Below are 7,530 nucleotides of genomic sequence, written 5' to 3'. Positions count from 1 at the left end.
AGAAAAATAATACATTAGATAAGGTTTACCAGTGGTTAAATGATTTATAAAATATTGGTATAAAATTTTATGCATGTCATGTATAATTTCTACTTCAAGCATATATTAGCGTATATGGATCTTATTGATTATGATCTTTACTACTAATGATATTATGCAGGTGCATCACTTGATGGTAAGAATAAATTATTGTGAAATCTTGCATGATTAAATTATTATTTTTGAGATCTTTAATTGTGCTAAGTTTATATGTTATAACATGTTAGGATTTAATTGCATTAAGAAGGATGTATATTTTATGAATTTGTGTTTTTTTCATGCCTATGTAAGGTGTTTTCCTACTGTGGCTATTGCTAATGCCCTTATATTTTAATATTTCAGGTAATGACTAAGCTAGAGGGCGAAGATAGGAGGCTCGAGGTGGTGTCAAGAGGGTCGCATTTCTTTAGGCTTGTTGGAGGGACTAAATGATCTTATTTACTTTATTATTATTTTTTAGTCCTCTAAACTCTGATGTTTGAAAGACTCATATTTGAATTATTATAATTCAATTAATGATTTGATTTAATTATTCTAGTCTTTCAAATGTATGTTGGTAACTGTAACCTGCCCAAAGTTTGAACTGAATCTAAAAAGCATTTTCGCTATTTTTTTTTAAATTATGTAAAGAGATTTTAAAAAAAATCTTAAAATTTCTGCTTTCAAAAATTGAAAAGTTAAAGGTTTGGTATCAGAGCTTAGGGATAAGATTCTTTGGAATACCAAACTATCTTTGAGAAAGATAGGTTTGGTATCAGAGCCTGGATTTGTAACTCTTGGCCTATCAAGCATACGGTCAAGTATGGTCTAGCTTAATTATGATTTTTTTATGTTATTATTGTTTGAAAATTATAGTGTGATGTGTGAACTTAGAAACATGCTAGGCACCTCACATAACAGACCTAACTATAGGTCTTGAAACTTAAATAAATATTTGATTTTTGTAGGGATAAGTATTAATCTTTGAGGATAAATATTTTATCAGAGTGCACAATGAAAGTGTGATGAACTATATTTTGGTAGTTCTTTTGTTTGATATTTATATCGAATTTCGAAGACAATTTTTTTTAAGGAGGGTAGGATATAAAACCTAAAAATTTTCTTTGATAATTAAAATGAATAAATGATGAACTTTATGTGCAACTATGACATGAGTGCAATTTCTTGGTTTTCTAGAAAATCTTGAATTTTTCGATTTCAAATTGTTATGAAATTAAGTCTCAAGTTATGAAAAAAAATGTAAGAATAATTATAAATTTTAAAATATTTGGATTAAACAAGATAGTAAATGATTTATATATTTTTAGATTATGGATATTGGATTTGGATCTAAATCCTAGCATTCATTTTAAATATGGATTTGGATCTTAAATTAGGTAGTGATTTAACTCATAGTATTTTGGATCCAACCCAATTAGGTTGTACACAATCCATAACATTTGAATATAATTAGGGACGGATTTGATTGGATATAACTCAAGATATTTGGATCTAATATCATTGGATTGGACCCATAGGGTGGGATGCTCTAAATAACGTCATTAATGTTTTGACAAAAATTTTGACTGATTGGTGACTCACCTATTAAATTAGTGTTGACCTTTACGTTCCTTATTTTGAGGGCAACAAAATCGACTATCTACATACCCAAATTAATGTCGATTTGAGCATTTTATCATCGACCAAAATTCATGCCTAATTGCAAGTCGAAAATCAATATTTTTCAACATCGATTAAACTTTTCTGTCAATCCATGTGTATATAATTAAATCTAAGACCACCATGATGATCTATATTTTGAGGGCTATCGAATCGACTATTTAAACGTCAAATTATGTTGAGTCTTTGGGTCTGTAGGCCTCCTGAAAGGTTACCCTGTCACTAAAGCCCAAGTCAGGGTAAGAAGTTTTCACTTTTCTTCTCTAGCTTAATTAATTTCAAAATTTAATGAATTAAGACTCATAATTTATTTCTTTATTTTATTAATAAAAAAATTTATAGATATTAACCTCTTATATTAGAGATGAAACTCTTGTCAAAGCCTATCTATAAATAGAGGCCCTTACAAGAAGGATTAATAAGGTTAGTTCTCCCTCTCTCTCCCATTTTTATTATAATTATTCTTCTTCTTCTTCGTCTTCTTCTTCTTCTTCTTCTTCTTCTTCTTCTTCTTCTTCTTCTTCTTTTTTTTCATTAGAGCTTTTCTCAGTAACCATTGAAGTTTCTCCAAGGTGCTAAGATGGGAGACGAAAGTGTTGGCACATCCAAAAATACATTTCAGGTAATATTCAACCTATGTGTAGCATAGATCGAATACAAACACATAAACCGTGCATCTTGCTGATTCTACTGGCTTATCCATGGTGAATTAGATCTGAAATAGGTTTTAAAAAGGTTTTAAAAGTGTTTTTAATTCAATATTATGCTTTAAAATAAACCTACAGAATTATTTTTGGCAAATCTATGCAAGGACAGCTAAACCGAGAAATCGGGTAAACCCGAAACATATAGTTTTATGTTCCTACAGTTTTAAATGGTTAAATCTTTATTTCCAGCATGAATGGATGTTTATTTGCTTTCTTTTATGTGTTTACATTATGAATCATGTATGAAAATTTATTTTGTGTTTCATGGTGTTTTCGCATGCTAGCATCTTAAATTAGTTTTTTTTGTACAAAAATCATGATTTATTTTGATAGTTTTGATTCTAAGGCATGTATAATGATCATATGACATCTCTTTATGATTGTAGATGATGTTTAGATTATGTTCATGGGTTGATGAATGACTAAAAAACATTATTCTATGATAATGCTTGAGTTTTTTTATTTTTTTCATGATTTATATTATATTTACCTTGCTGTCTTGATTTTCTTGATCGATCTATCTTAGTAAAATAATTTGGCCCCTCAAATCGGATCACCAATGGACAAACTCTTTCATGAAAACCTTTTAGACAACTGAGAGGTGTCTTAGAAAAATATTGGGCCTTATTAGTGGTACAAAAATGAGGGTTATGGCTGCTACAACCCAAGACATAAATTTTGTCCTGCGTGTAAAGCAATTCTTGATAGTCAATTTTGCATAAACTCTAATAAATCATTGATTTTGAGTTAATGGTAGATTTTTTGATATGTCATTTACATCATATGAATTAATCTGAGAAAAATATATTTCATTTTCTGTAAATCTTGAAGGCTCACACAAATCGTGGAAGATTCAATAATTTGCAGAAAACCTAGATCTGGAACTGTCTCAAGCAGGGTCTGGTCCAGAAAACCTAGAAAATTCATATGATGGAGTTTTTTGACAAACTTAAATGATTATGAAAATAACAAGCATACATTTTATAAAAAAAATGGAGGATGAAATCCCTCTTGGATTGGGTCTGGTGACTGCTTCTTTAGAAAGCAAGATTCTTGCAAGTTCTGTCAAGAACAGAAAAACAGTTTCAGGTTTGTGAGTTTTCACGGGCAAACGAAATCATTTTTTGAGATCTACCAATTGGAATTGAAAGCTAATATCCTCTAACATGACAGTGAATTTTTATAGAGTTATATCTATTCGTTTTGATGGTCTGTCAGACCTGTGAACAACATGAAAATTCTAATATTATACAGTTCTTGATTTTAATAATATCTTGACTTGTGAAATTATGTTTCTAAAATCATGTACTTGATTTTGATATGAGATGTTAATCATGCATATGTTATGCTTTATAGACCCAATATAAATAACACTTAATAGCTCATTTGTTCTAGTGGCCTATCTTGGAAAGGGTAGGAGGTACACTAGTTGACTAACACATTTTAAGGGCATTGACACCTCTTGGGCCCCCAGTCATCGATGTAGGGGGTTGGGGTTGTCAATTTATCTTAGGTATAGTCATGCTCTGCAGAGTAGGAATCGATTCTCTAGACCACTATTAAGTCTATCTCTCGGTTAAAAACCACTTTAGTGGATGTTTGGTCTGGATCTTCGAATCGATGAGTTAATTAAAATACATAACATAATAAACCCTCATTTGATTGCTAAGTCAGGATTAGGTCCTAAGTGTGTACCCTTCAGGAAAGAAAACAAAAATAATGCATTAGATTAGGTTCACCTGTGGTTAAATTATTCATGAAATATTGGCATAAAATTTTATGCATGTCATGTATAATTTCTAGTTCAAACATATGTTGGCTTATATGGATCTGATTGATTGTGATCTTTACTACTAATGATATTATGCAGGTACATCACTTGATGGTAAGAATGAATTATTATGAAATCTTGCATGATTAAATTATTGTTTTTGAGATCTTTAACTATGTTGAGTTTATATGTTATGACATGCAATGATTTAATTGCATTGGAAATGATGTATGTTTTATAAATTTGTGTTTTTTCCATGCCTATGTGTAAGGTAATTTTTTACTGGGGTTGTTGCTAATGCTCCTAGATTTTAATATTTCATTTAATGACTAAGTTAGTGGGCGATGACAGTAGGTTCGTGGTGGTGTCAAGAGAGTCGCATTCTTTTAGGCTTGTTGGAAGGATTAAATGAGTTTATTTACTTTATTATTTTTCTTTAGTCTTGTAAACTTTGATGTTTGAAAGACTCGCATTTGAATTAATGATTTGATTTAAATATTCTAGTCTTTCAAATGTATGTTGGTAACTGTAACCAGCCCAAGGTTTAAACCGAATCTAAAAAGAGTTTTTGCTATGTTCTTACAAATCATGTAAAGTGATTTCAAAAAAAAAATCCCTAAAATTTTCGGTTTCAAAAATTGGAACGTTGCAAAGAAGTTGGTTTTGATCGTAGTCGAGAAGGTTTAAGGAAGATGATGAAGGGCCGTGAGTGTTTGAGGAAGATGGCGGTATGAGATCAGGGCAAAAGAGTTATGGCGACTGTCGACCACCTCCAAGCGGCGAGTGAGAGAAAGATGGGGCAAATATCAAGCGACTCCGATGAGGGGTGATCTCTAATGGACTTCGACAAGGTGAGGGGCATGCATATGGGACTAGAGAGAGAGATCGTCATATGGGACGAGGCAGATGTCAAGGTGAGGGACGATCTTGCTCGTTGTCTGGAGGAGATCAAGCTTCGACAGTGGGGCAACAGGGAGAGAGACAGTCCGGCCGGATGACAACTCTCTCTCTCTCTCTCTCTCTCTCTCTCTCTCTCTCTCTCTCTCTCTCTCTCTCTCTCTCTCTCTCTCTCTCTCTCTCTCTCTCGTTTCAGGGAAAGAGAAGGCGAGGGCAGGGCGAGAAAGAGAATAAGGAGAGGGCGAGAGTGAAGGAGTGGGAGAGGGGTCACAGGTTGCCCTCTCTCTCTATATATATTTACTGGCCGTTGGATGCCAGTAGGGTTAGGCTCTACCTGATCAAGCTCCTCTCTCTCTCTCTCTCTCTCTCTATATATATATATATATATATATATATATATATATATATATATATAGAGAGAGAGAGAGAGAGAGAGAGAGAGAGAGTCTTATCTTCATGTCAAACACAACAGAAACTGTCCCTTTGAAATCATTTATGGCAGTTTAGGCGGTAAGACTCTCTCTCTCTCTCTCTCTCTCTCTCTCTCTCTCTCTCTCTCTCTCTCTCTCTCTCTCTCTATCTATATATATATATATATATATAAGAGTGAACGGGTTAAACGCTGGACGCACGTTGAATGCGCGTCCAGCTTTGATTCCAGACAATTAGCATGATCACCACTAATTGTCTGGGCAGAAAATTGACAATTAGTGTGGTCTTAACCACCACTAATTGTCATATAACAATTAAAAAATATCTGCCGCTGATCCGTGCGCGACCAGGGGTGGATATATATATATATATATATACAAGGTTAATATTTGCTACCCTCGTGGGTCAGAAACTCCTCAGTAAAAAATTGTAATATTTTTTAAAAAAATAATGATTTTTGCGCATTTGGCCTTCCAAATGTGATCTACATGTTTGATTAATAGATATCTGTATTTTTGGATTATGTTATTTCAACGTGTATGGGGGTTGAAACATCAACGGCTTACAATAATATACCAAAATTCCAACCCACATAAAATGGTATTTTTACCAAGAGTCGATTCCTACTATTTTGACCACCTCAATACATCAATGGTTTAGTCAAAACTTCTCTCTATGAGTTATAACTGGGTTTGCTTAGCCATGAGGGTAGCAAATATATGCCTGAAGTATTTGGACTTGGATTCAGATTGACTACACAAAATTTGATGTTTCCTTTCCCAGATCAAATATCACCATATACATATTTTGGTCCAAGATTCAATCTTACATCATCAGATTTGAACTTGAATTTGGACCGACTGCACAAAATTCATATTAAGATTCAAATAAGGCAAGATCCGATCTACATCAGATCTGTTTGCAACCCTAATCTCGCAGATACAATAGCACTAAGACGAGCTCTGGAACATTTTTTTTTTCTACCAGAAAACATCCAAAAGACCCTATGGCTATCTTTAAAAGGTTCGGATCTCAAATCTTAGGGAGATCCTTGTATTTGAGATCCAAGGATTTGAGAACAGACCCCTCCCTATCATTCTCAAATACAAGGATCTGGCCTTTATCTCATTTACACTGAGGATCTCAAATCCTTGATCTGACATCCCTCATTTGAATAGCCTTGAATTTTGGCATGAGGTCTAAACCTCAGCAAACCCCACCACCTCAGTTCCTCATATATGAGATCCGAGGCTTTTAGACGCCTTCATGTACCCAGGGATCCAATAGTAGGGGTTGTCTCTTTGTTCTCAGGTCATGGACCTTACGAGTTGATGATCATTGCCCTACTGGATGCGGGAGCAGCACTGAGACTCTCTTCAGGTTAGCTTGCTCACCGGGAAATGGTAAAAGCGAGTCATAGAAGAAAAAACAGAAGTGATGAGCAATCCCGGTCGAAGCTTGGCTCTAACCCACATGCTAACAATAAGCTCCACGACTGCTAAATAGAAAGATGAAACAGAAGGCCTAGACAAAATGAGCACATAAGATAAAAAGATGGGCGAATAATGGAGGGCCACAAGACTGGATTACTTAAGAGGGCGGACCTTACCATGCCTTATCCGAACTTGTGTTGTGTATGAGGGTCGAGAGGTAGTGGAGCTATGAGAGTGGAATAGAATTGCTAAACTGCTTTTATGCTATTTAACTTGGAACCATCATACTGCATTTGTGCAATCGGATGAATATGGATGATACATCCAACAGTAGATACCTTGAGGTACCACAGAAAAATGCTCTGGCTGCATACCATAACAACCTTCAACGCCGCAAAGAAATGACCAAAGCAGTGATCTTCCCCAATAAAAGGTAAAAAAACATAAGGGGTTGCCCCAATAAAAGGTAAAAAAACATAAGGGGTTGCCCAATTCACAGAAAGCACTAATAGACCTTAAAACTGTCGTCCAAAATGGAAATTAGCACAAGAAGTTGCAACAGGGAAGCATCAAATATCAAAACCTTGAAATG

Source organism: Nuphar pumila, chromosome 8 (genome assembly GCF_984573655.1).
Source record: "Nuphar pumila chromosome 8, dmNupPumi1.hap1.1, whole genome shotgun sequence".
NCBI lineage: Eukaryota > Viridiplantae > Streptophyta > Magnoliopsida > Nymphaeales > Nymphaeaceae > Nuphar > Nuphar pumila.
Note: the sequence above shows the minus strand (reverse complement) of the source record.